Here is a 12,733-nt window from a genome sequence, read left to right on the forward strand (position 1 = left end):
ACGAAATGGAGCAAATGATTTTTGTGGAGGTGAAAACAATCTAATGATATGAGGTTCAGGAATGGTGGTCATGAAAAATGAAGCGTGGATGTAATGCAGTGGATGACGCATTTGTTGGATGGTGAATTCTCTGAATGACTTCTCTTGAACATATTGGTGACACTGATATGGATTGGTAGCGTTAACCCCATGGATGGCATGATGGACTAATGGTGACAGTGAATAGAAATCCAACCCAACTCAATCACAGTGATGGAGCGGAAGTGTCATGTTCAAGAGTGACTTGCTACCAATAGAGTTCTTCAAGTTTTCTTCCCATTTTTCCCTAGTCATTACTGACTAGTACCTCTTTATTTTTGACAAGCTTGAGGAGGATAACATATGCTTGGTCTATAAATTTCCCTTTAGGCAAACCTGTCACTCTCTGTTTAGCGAGCCTAGCATCAGTGAGACTCATTCTTTTCTGGGTGGACAAGTTTGTCGCTATTGTTTTAACAAGTTTAACAACAAAGATAACTCAGTCCTTTTCTTGTTTAGAGAGTCTAAAAATGGATGAAAAGGAGACTACAATAGTCCTTTTTCATGGCATAATCCCTTAAGTCTGAAAAAGTGTAAAATAATACGAAAGGGATGACTTTTCGATAGTTTTAACGAGCTGACAAAGATAAGCACTCGATCTTTTTATTTAATAATCCCTCAAATCCAAAAATATTAAAATATATGAGAGTGATAGCATTCCCTTTACTTTAACGAGCTGGGAAGGCTAATAGCTTGACAATATTTTTATATTTAACAAGTCTAAAAAGAGTTTAAAAGAGGCTCGTTTTTTGAGGAACGAGTGATATTTCTAGGTAGCAGCTGGTTCCAGGTAAGTTTGGAACTTCTCAAAACATGGCAGTGTGAAGAGGGTGGCAATCAAAATCATTCGTCGCAGATGTTCCTCAAAAGGGTAAACAATCAAGTGGAAGTGTATGATCGGCCGAATGAAATGGAGGTGACAGAAGGAACACGACCAAAGATCAAGAAGGACAGATAGCAAAGTGATCACAAAGGTTATTTACTAGAGGCAGGTTTATTTTTTAATGAGCTTGAACCTTGTGCCAATATGTGCTCAGTGCAGGTTGATTTTTTAATGAGCTTGAACCTTACGGGAAAATTTCTCTTGATATTGGTCAATGATATTCAGTTTACCGTTTTAACACGTTAGATTCTTTTCTCGGTCGTTCAACCAACTCAATTGCTCCATCAAATTGATTAGAAATACACATATCCATGTTGAAAAATGAATTAAAAACTATTGTTTTACTTGAACAACGTGAATAGTAACATAAAAAGTAGTTTTACCTCTCATTTTTACCATTTCATTTCAAATTTGGGATTTGGAGCTCTGGAGTGGTTTTCTCCCTCAAACTTCATCATCTGATTTCAGGAGATCTAGTGGACTATTCTTCGTGCCGTCAGGACCAGGTAGGAGCTAACCTTGAGCTCTTCATTTTCATTCCATCCTTTTCTGATTTTGAGCAAGTTTCCCCTTTTTCTGAGCCCCTGGGGTTTGAAGAAAATGTTCTCCCATCATTTCACCTTCCTTATATCGAAAGGTGTGATGCATATTGAGATGTGCATTGGCTAGTCAGTATGCATCTCACCTAGTCCAAAGGCAGGGTGTGATGGGCACAGAACGGAAACTTTGTAAAGTGATGTCTTGTGAGATTTTTACCTGTTTTTGCTCAAATTTGGATCCTAATTCATCTTTTGTCTGTGACTTAGATATTTGTTGGATCAAGATGGTCATCACGTGGTGTGAATGTGAGCATGAAGAAGAAGACATGATTTCCTTACATGATCAGGGTACTGTTACTGCATTGCGAAACTGTGGTTTGCTCAAATTCTTCCGTATATCTAGCATGAGGCAACAAATCAGCTTGTTGCAGTATTTCCTCGATGCATGGGATCCGATCAACCAGATGTTCTAGATTAGAGGTAAATACATCCCACTAATAGTTGAGGACATCTACTTTTTGACGGGGTTATCGAGGCATGGTGCCCCTCTTTCACTGTCGGGATCTGCCCATGGGGGAAAATCGGTGAGAGATTATATCTGTCAGCTATGTAGAGATGGATCTCAACCTAGTAGAGATAGCAAGATCAACATCTAGGACATCACTGATTGGTCTTTGAGGACCATTTTATTCACCTTTTCTAGATTGGCTAGTAGCGCAGCTCTTCATTTGGCGAACAAATCTTATATGCAGTATGCTTTAGAATTACTGGAACCAAAGGTATTCAACTGGTGTGAGGCAGTACTTTTGGTGATAAAAGAACAAATCTCTAAGGTAAAGAATGGAAGATCTAAGAACTTTGGATATGATTCCATTTTGACTACCTTTGCCTTAGAGAGGATCCCATTGATGCAGCCACAACATATTTCCCTAGGATTGCCAGCACCGAGGGAACCCAGGATGTAGAGATGGGTTGATCTCATGGCCAAACATGCTGGTCAGCCACATATTACTTTCTCTGATGCCTTCTTTGAGTGGTTCGACCATTTGGAGATGGTCTTCTCAAAGTATCTATATGTCGAGATGGACTTCTGAGGTCACCCAGATTTGGTGTTGCTGGCTGGCGAGCAGTAGGGTGTGATAGGTAAAATTTTTTGACCATATCTTTGTTTATCAGTTTTATAATGTTTTTTGTGATTTATCAAGACTAATTGAACTCATGTACTTGTGCAGATGTTGGGCCAATGAGACTAGGGACGCGCCCAAGGGCGAAAGCTTGTGTTCCAATAGGAGAAGCTATAGGGAGGGTTGTCCTTCGTGATTTGGACATAGCAGAGACCCTGGAAGTATTTCAGGATCAGATTGAGGGTCTTACCCTTGGTATTTAGGATGTGAGGACTGACGGGTTACCTCTGAGGCTACAACACCATACTACTGGCATTCCAAGTCAATGGACTAGGCTCCTGTATATGATCGCATAGGTGATGACATGTTATCACCAGCATCATTAGTATATGACGCTTTTCTGCATTTACTTTTGAGTTTCGTGGTCGCATGACCAATTTTTCCTTAGCGACTACATGATTGAAAAAGAAAAGAGCAGCTGTTTCGCTACTGTTGTTTAATGTAGGCATCACCTCGGCCCATTTTGTAGAATAGTCAACAGCGACTATGATATACCCATGCCCCCCGGTCGAGGTGGGGTTATATGTCATGAAATCTATGCCCCATTTGGTCAATGGCCCAACAACAACTACTGGATGCAGTGGTGTGGGTGGTAATCTGGTTTTGCGATCAAAAATTTAACAAGCATGGCAACTTCTTACTGCTATTATGCAATCTTTGAAGATAGTAGGCCAGAAGTAGCCAGCTCGCAAGATTTTTTGTGCAGAAGCGTTGCCAAAAAGATGCCCCCGACCTGCGCCTAAATGACAGTCATTCAAGACCTTTTCGACCTCCTCATGTGTGAGGCACCTTCGCAGAATTCTATCGACACCGTGACAGTAAAGTGTATCACCGACGATCATGTAGTCTTTTGCTTAGTATCGAGTATGTAGTTGTTCTGAGTGAGAGGTGTTAAGCCTAAAGGTTTGGGTTTGGAGATAGATTATTATATCTTTGTACCATAGGCTACTTGATGATATCAGAAACAATGTTTCATCCATGATTGATTCTTTAGATGTTAAATCATTGGATGACGATGGGAGGTCGCAAAGTAACTCCGTGAAAACCAGAGATTTCTTTGATTTGGATTTGGTGAATTCCAGATCAAACTCTTGCAAAATGGCTATCCATTTTGAATACTTGCCCCCTAGAAATTGACGTGATAGGATGTAGGTCATAGGGTTGCAATCTGACAAGATGGTAGTTTTTCAAAAGAGTATATAGTGTCGAAATCTCTATACTGCTTAAACAGCTGCCAAAGCTAGCTTTTCATTGTAGGAGTATTTACTTTCCATATCATTTAAGTTGCAGCTTAAATAATAGATAGGATGTTCTATTCCATTGTCTTCTTGTACTAAAACCATTTTGATGTTTGTATCTATGGCAGCGAGATACAAGTTAAAGTCTTTTTGATAATCAGGAGCATCCTGTTAGAGTCAGTCTTGTTAGTCCTCCGTCAAAGATCAAAACTCTTTCTGCATTTCATTTTTAGGTGTCTCGCTCCACTCACCCAGCTGCATTTCGCTATGGGCATGCCATAATCTGACACAAGGGTCTTGTCAGTCATTACCCCTCATGCTTTGTACCTGCTAGCTCATCTCTGTTCATCAAAGTTCATTAAATGACAGTCAATATTTGGTCTTTTGATGAGGCAAAAAATCATGCCAGTCATAGGTCTGGGGTTTCATAATTCGCATTTTCAAAATTCCCAATAATGCCAGCAGGCCAGAGGGAGGTTCAACAAGTTTCATCTCCAGATTTTCATCATCCATAATGCTCAAGGGTGATTCCTCTTCAAAACTCTGTTTTGAAGAGGAAATCATCAAATTAATGTTTATGATAAATATGTAAAGTTCTCCAACATGAAGCACTTGAAAATCTAGTTCTGGTCATCCTTTGCCAAATGCCATGACAGCTACTCCTGCAAAAGCTTGCCAAAAATTTAATCATTTTAGTCAAAATTCCAAAAAGAGAATGTGAAATACATAGTTGTATTAAGTTGTGGAAAAAGTGCTAAAATGAAACATTGTAAAGTGGGTTTTGAAGAAACAAAAATCAAAACCATGACTCCATGCCTTTAAATAGATTTTGTCATAAGAATCAAAGTCATTTTACATGCCAAGGTTAGAGAGAAAGAATTTCAAAGGAATTTGGTGAGCCAGCGCGCGTTTTGGGTGAGGTTGAAGGTGTCTTGACAGGCGCGGCGCATACAGTGGGTGGCACAGTGTACCGGACTAGCGCGGCACATTAGGCATGTTCCTCCAGTACTAATTTCAACCGGCACAGTGCACTGGTAGCGCGCGGCGCATAGAATGAGCGGCATGGCGCATACAGTATAACACCCCAAAAACGCCCGAAAATCCTCCAAATCGCCATTGAAATGCTTGGACGTGCTAGGTATGGTCGACATCTTGTGATTCATCCATTTTTGTGTGTCATATGATGGTGTCTTATGGCTCCAAATATTGAAACAAAATTTCCAAACCCTACCTCTAAAAATCCTTATATCAATTGTTGTTAAGGGTTGCAAATTCATCATTTTGTCACCAAGTTTTCCCTTTCATCCCATCTGTCCCTTTTTCCTTCATTCCCTTTTTCCTTATACCATATCCCTTTGAAGGTCATTGCCCCCATCCCCTAAATTTACTAAACCCTTATCCCCAATTCCCTTTCACCCATTTGCCCAATGCAAAAACCCCAAACCCTACCCTATGCAAAGTTCCCAAACCCTCCTACACTACCCTAAATAAAATCTATCCTAATACTCCTAATCCCTTCATATTTCCCCCCCTAACAGTCCCTGTTACATTGCTCCCTTGGTGACAGATTTCAATGTATCACAACAGCAGTCCAACACAGTCTTGTGACCAGCATTCATTTCTCCAAGCAGTTTTCATAACATCAATTATGTCATCTAATCATTCATCCGACTATGAGGAGGAAACTCACAGTGACGCACCCACGGAAGAACGTGCACCCCGGAGGCCTCAAAAAAGTGGCAGACATGTTAGAGAAGAACCGACTACCCTCATAGAATTGCAGGCCTGTCCTTTTGCCGTCTCTTGTTTTCGGTTTCAGTCATGCTATGAATTTTGTGAAAAGGTTGCAAATGTTCAATTCCACCATGAGTTGGCTCGCTTATTTGTTCTACATTTACATGGTGCTCAAGTTACTTTGGTAGGGGTTACTTTCACACTTACACCGGACTCTATCTCATTAGCGACCGACATGCCTAATATTGGAGAGCCATGGAACAAGAGACAAAAAGTTGACCGACAGCATTATGAGCCATAAGTTAAACCTGCTTTCCTAAGGCAACTTAAGAGGGTATTTCCCTTCTAATATCTTAAAGATGAATATGCCCCTCTAATGAAGTTAATTATGAAGTATTTCAGTTGTGAAGGCCATTTCTCCCGGTTATATGCTTATCACATCAGGTTGCTAATGCATTTCACCCGGGTACACATGATGAACATCCCATATTTCATATGCCGAAACATAGAGAGGATGACCGCCCTTGTGCAACAGAAGACCCCTGAGCAGCAGTTCAACAGCATTTATCACTTTGCTCTCATCAAGATTTTGGTTGCGCATCAGCTTGATTTACAGGGTATCACTTGGGATTATTTCATCTCTCGTGACTTCTTCCAAGCTTCACAAGGACCTTCAGAGACTAGATTTGAGACAGGGGAACCTTCTCATCAATATGAGCACCATGAGACCGCCAGTGTGCTGGTATTCGTCACATATCAAAGGGGCACTAGACACTTGTTTGCAGCAGCAAGGCGAGTGTTATCTCCACCCGAGGTGGAAGGGGCCTCGCTTCCGACATCAGTACTACAGGTATAGGACAAAGGTAAGGAGCCAATGCATGATGAGGGGCCATCAAGTGAATGAGAGACCGACTTCATTCTCCTTCATGATGATGATACAGATACGGATCCGCAAAGTGCATAGCTTAAAGAGATCATCCAGGAGCAGCAAATAGAGATCCAAGCCTTATCCCTTGACTTGGAGAGAGCCAAATGGAATATGAAATATCTGGAGCAGAGGAACAAACAACTTGAGGATCGGCAAGCTGAGATAGAGTTGCAACTGATCAAGGAAAACCGGCAACACATCATGGCAGCACAAGGTAGACCTATGGAGCAAAGAGATGAGGACCGGGAGTATGTTTTAGAGAAAGTGAACGTTCACTTGGAGCAGCTGTTGGAGAAGGCTAATAGGGAAAAATAAATTCTGAGGCGCATGACTCACCATTACATGGCCCAAAACATGAGCTCCAAAGCGAGAATTAGGAGCCTAAAGGCGAAATTGAGGAAGGTGACAAAAAGACAAAAGAGGCAAAAAGAGTAAGAACAGCTTCAAATCTTGGCCAAGGCTTCTTTGGTCTAGCATGAAATGTGATAGAGAATGTACAACCCAAATTTCACGAAATCTGGAGCGCGTTTTTGCATTTTGAAATTTTGTGCACAAAAAACAGGTTTTTTCTCCCTATGCACCGCACCACCTGGCGCGCGCTTTCGCTAGGGAGCTCCAAATGACAAAAAGTTTATATTTTTGGATTTACCATGGAAAATTATGACTTCTGGTGCATGTCCAAGAAGTTTGGGCCAATTTTGAGTCTTCAGGAGGTCAAAAACACCCAAAAAATGACTTCTCTACCCCTATTTTGACACACATGAAGTAGTCTTGGGAGATTGCAGTTTTTTAGGGGCTAATAGCATCCAAATTCAGAAATTCCACTTGGGTTGGAAAGTGGACAGGTAGGGCTTTCCAACAAGCACACTTGGGCTCAATTTGGACTTTAGGAAGTACCTCAAAACCCACTCCAAAGTGGCGCGATGCATACATCTTTCGGCGCGGTGCACAGAGACCCAAAGGCCAAAATCACTTCCGCTCCGCGAGAATTCAATTTACAATTTTCTCCAAGTGAGCCTGTTCATTAAAAATAAATTTTTCCCAGAATCAAAGGAAAAGTTTAAAAAACATTTTCATTAAAGGTTGGCTTCTATCCAAGTGGCAAAAGGAAGGCGAGCAATCACCCAAAAATCTACGCTACATTTTTGTTTTTTTGTAACGCTGCACCTGCCACTAATGGTTGGCTTTTCATTTCTAGTTTGTAATGATTTAAAAAAACTCCTCAACTTTGGGTCGATAAAATTTCTGATAGTGAAGCTTTTTTATTGTATGAAAAACCATTTGTAAAGAGTTGGTGGGAATTTCTGGGAAACGGTGGGAGAGAAACTCAGTTACTCACTATACATTTTGACAAAGAATTAATGAAATGTTGTAGCGCTGGCTCATGAGATTCTTGTGGCGTGAGTTTAGCAAATTTATTTTCCTTCTATTTCATATGTATTTTGTTATGTTTCACAGTTCATTCATATTTGTTTCCAGTGAAAGCTTCTAAGTAAGAAAAGGTAGAATTCAGTTTACTACTCTCCCTTGGGAAAGTTTTCACGTTCTATGTTTTCTTCTGTTGAAAAGGATTCATGTATTTATGCCCTTTTCACTCTCTTAAACAATCTCTCCACTTCATATTATTTCAAATCTAATTGCTATATTTTCTACCTGTCTTGCCTCACGAAATAATCTGCGTCTTTGAGTTAAATTCTCTGCTCATGCTGTTCCTTGGTCCCATACATCCCAGAAAACTCAGTCATTCATCAAAATACCTCTTTCATATTTATTTACCTAGCCTAAAATCAGTATCCATTTTTAAGTCATTCTCAGATCCTATTCGTTTATTTTTCACTAAGCGTGACCCGGAGAGAGCCCTCTCCTGTTCTGGTAGGGCTAGCTACCAGACTAAGTGTGGTTTGTGGTTACCCCGACTTTTTCCTTCCTTCAGCCTAAGGCAAATTTAGGCTCTAACATAGTGGCGAATCCACTGGGGACAAAATTCTTTGTTTGTTAGTCTTCTTCGTTGCGTAAATGGTAGGCTTAAACCTACAAACACCCCATGCTTCTGATAATTCTAAGCTTCCAGATGATAAGTTTAGGATTTGATAGGCTAAGTAATTTGTTCATGTCCTTTTGAATTTTTGAAAATAGCACGCTAGCTTCAAGAAGATATACCAGAGCTAATCTAGATCCAGATCCTCCTCATATCTACGAAAACCCCAATTTGATTCCAAGACTTCTTCGTCAAGAGACCTCTACAACTCCCGCGTTCAAATCCCATTCATGTCCTAACATTTTTGAGTATCTTGAAGAGATTGATTCTAATGAGCAGTTTGAAATATTGTTGTTCGAGACCAAATCCGAAAGGGCTGTTGACTCTACTGTCCCCAATCCACAGTTTATTGTAGACCTAGATACTGAAAGGGCTAACCGGTCAATTGATAATTATATTGTGACACAGCTTCAAACTCAAATTGTTAATTCCCTACAAACTGCACACACTCCTCCAACACCTCCAAGACCAAACCCACCAAGAGTGATGGCTTCCCGTTTTGCACCTCTTGTGCTGCCTCAAGTTTTAGATGATATGCCCGTAGATTATCAAAGCAAAATCCCTTTGTTTGATGGTGCACCCAACAGCATTACCGCTCAGCAACATGTGGATAGAATGGTAGATTTCTGGGACCTTCATGAGATCGATGCAGAGAATGTGACAATGAGACTCTTTGTACAGACATTTGTAGGTGAAGTTAGGAAATGGTTTAGAGGTTTTCCAGCTGCACGTATTGCTACCTTGGCTGACCTGCAAAGACAATTTTTAGACCGCTGGGAAGTAAAAAAGAATCCTCTTCAAATTCTGGCTGAATATGAACAAATCAAACGAAACGCTGGTGAGTCGGTCCAAGACTACTGCATTAGATTCAATGCTATTTATAATGAAATTCCAGATCATCTAAGGCCACCTGTGGGACTAGCCATGATGAAGTTTTCAGATGGTTTTGATGCTGACATGGCTTATCAACTAAGAGAGATAGAGTCAGCCACAATGGAAGACATGCAGAAAATTGCAGTCATCATTGAAGTAAATCTGTTGACCAAGAGGGCTAGAGCAAAAGCAGAAAAGAAGGTCACAGTAAAAGAAGAGTCTTCCTCAATGGATCAATTACTCAGGAAGGTAGAGCAGATGCTTGAAAGGGTGAAACTCAACAAACCTGAGCCACAAGTTAGAAATCCTAACTTCTGTGGTCAACAGTAGTCACAATATAGAATATGGCAAAGAGATCAGCGAGCCCAAGATCAAACAGCACAGCAGCCAGTACAGCCACCTCTGCAACAAAATTTTGTGCATGGACTGGAGTCTGATGAGGAAGGGAAGATAATAGGGGAAGAGAACCACTTCTTTACTCCTGATTATTTTCCGATTTACATTACTGAAGAGGAGGAGTATGCAGAAATTTCAGCTGCACACAAAGATGCAGATTTCATTCTAGCAAGTGACATAGTTTTGGAAGAAGAATCATATGAGTATCAAAGAGGCTATATGAATGCTCTGTCTGCTCAGCAGTGGCAATATTCACTTAGAAACAGAGATGTGCCGGTTAACCCAATTCAAAAAAGAAAGGAAGTTTCAGCAGCAAAGAATGATTGATCAGTTGCACAAAGGAAAGGCAAAGAGGCACTTGATCCTAATAGCAAAAAATCACCATCAGCAGAAAAATCAAATCCGCAAATTGTATCGAGAGAAAAGGAAAAGAAATAAGTCCCAGTCAAAGAGGTAGAAAAGACTTCCGCTTTTAGTTTAGAGAATGAGATTTCTAAATTGAAGGTATCCATTCCCTTGACTAAAATAATGAAGAACAACAGTTATAGAGGACAAGTCTCTAAAATTTTGAATTGTGATCCAATGTCTGATATGGTGAATGTCGAAGATGATCAACCCGAAATGATTTTTGGGCCAGCATTGAATGGTGAGTCTCTAGATAGTGATGTGCCACCTTTTTATATCAGTTTAAGATTGCATGATTTTGTGTTACATAATGCCATGTTCGATTCCGGAGCTTCTCATAATCTCATGCCCAAGGCTATCATGGATAAGCTGGGTTTGGACGTCACCCGAAAATAACATGATCTCTATTCATTTGATTCCAACAGAGTAAGATGTATCGGGCTCATCAAAGACTTGGTTGTGAGTCTGGATCAAATCCCAATGAAAAATGTTTTGATGGATATTGTTGTAGCGGATATTCCTCCCAGATTTGGCATGCTTCTTTCCAGGTCTTGGGCAGCAAAACTGAAAGGGACACTACAACTAGATTTCTCCTATGCAACGATTCTCGTGTTTCGCCAAATGAGGAAACTGTATCGGGATCAAAAAATGAAATACATGATTACAAGCAAGGAGAAACACATTAATCATCCAATTAATTATGTACATACAGATCTAGAGTCTTTTGTTTTGTATTCAGATAGTTTTAATGGTATTGATAGTCAGTTAGTAGAAGCAGAAAGTATTCCATAAATAGTAGAAAATTTCAGAGAAGTTTTGAAGAAAGAAGGACAAGAACAACAAAACACTGTTGAGAAATCAGCTGAAGGTAATGGACAGCAAACAGGAAAAAGAGAGCCAGTAGAATTTCAGCACTTGGGAGAAGAGGAAGAAGGTTTGTGGACCATGGATTTCGACGATGCAGTGGGAAATGATGGTGCTGGAATTGGTATTTGGGTACGCAGTTCTTTCTCTGCCCCGAACAAGGTGCCTAGTAATGTGCGGGTATGCTCTTACAAATTAGCTTTTGATTGTTCAAACAATGAGGCTGGGTATGAAGCTCTGATTGCTGGCCTAAAGATTCTAAGAAAGCTGAATGCTAGGAGGATTGCAGTATATGGCGACTCCAAATTGGTGATTAAGTAGGTCAGAGGCGAATATCAAGCAAAACATCCTCGGATGCGGGCTTACCAGAATGCAGTTCTAGACATCCTCAAATTATTTTCAGAATATACCTTGACATGTGTGCCACGTGTTCAAAATAGCATTGCTGATGCTCTTGCTAAGGAAGCCAATAGTTTGAAGATTCCAATGAACTCCAGTAATAAATTCGAAATCCATGTCAAGCATTGTCTGACTATCCCCGACAATCAGAGATATTGGCAAGTTTTCCAAGATGATGAGGAGATTGATGATTTTCTGCAAAACAAAGGTAAGTTCAAAGAGACCTCAATTGATGTAGAAAATGATGATGGTAAAGATGAGGTGCAGATCAATCAAATGGACGTGTTGCAGCTAAAGGATAACATTATTCCTAAAGGCTTGATACCATTAGAAGAACTCTTTGATCAAGATGACGTAGCCCGCAAACCAACATTGCAGCCAACAGAGAAGGGTGTTGAAGAGGTCAATATCGGAACAGCTGCTAATCCTAAAATGGTAAAATTGTCTAAAGCATTGCCACAAAATATGAAAGCCAAATATATCAGTTTGCTGTCTTCATTTGCTAATGTGTTTGCTTGGGACTATTCTGACTTGAAGACATATGATACCAATATAATTCAGCACACTATACCCATTAAGCCTAATCAGAAACCTTTCAGACAGAAGTTGAGAAGGCTAAATCCAAAACTGCTGCCATCAATTGAAAAGGAGATAAACAGGTTTTACAAATCAGGAATCATCCTTCCCATCAGATTTTCGGACTGGATCTCTAATTTGGTGCCCGTACGGAAGAAGACAGTTGAGATTTACTTGTGCATTGATTTTAGGAATCTCAATAAAGTTTCATTGAAAGATAACTATCCACTGCCCAAAATGGATCATATACTTGAGCGAGTAGTTGGAGCATCTCGTGTGTCACTACTCAATGGTTATTCTGGATATAACCAAATTTCTATCCATGAAGATGACTGAGACAAGACAATGTTCACCACTCCGTGGGGAACTTTTCATTACGCTAAAATTCCTTTTGGTTTGAAGAACACGGGTGCCACCTTTCAGCGAGCAATGGACTTGGCTTTCGCAAATGAGAAGGATGTCTTTTTGGTTGTATACCTTGATGATTTGATGGTGTTTTCCAAATCTAATGAAGAACACATGTATCATCTTAAAACTGTCTTTCAAAAGTGCAGAAAATATGGTCTATCGTTGAATCCGAAAAAGAGCTTGTTTTCCA

This window comes from Pinus tabuliformis, chromosome 8, assembly GCF_031772625.1.
Source record: "Pinus tabuliformis cultivar Carrire ecotype Pingquan chromosome 8, CPIR1, whole genome shotgun sequence".
In the NCBI taxonomy this organism is placed as follows: domain Eukaryota; kingdom Viridiplantae; phylum Streptophyta; class Pinopsida; order Pinales; family Pinaceae; genus Pinus; species Pinus tabuliformis.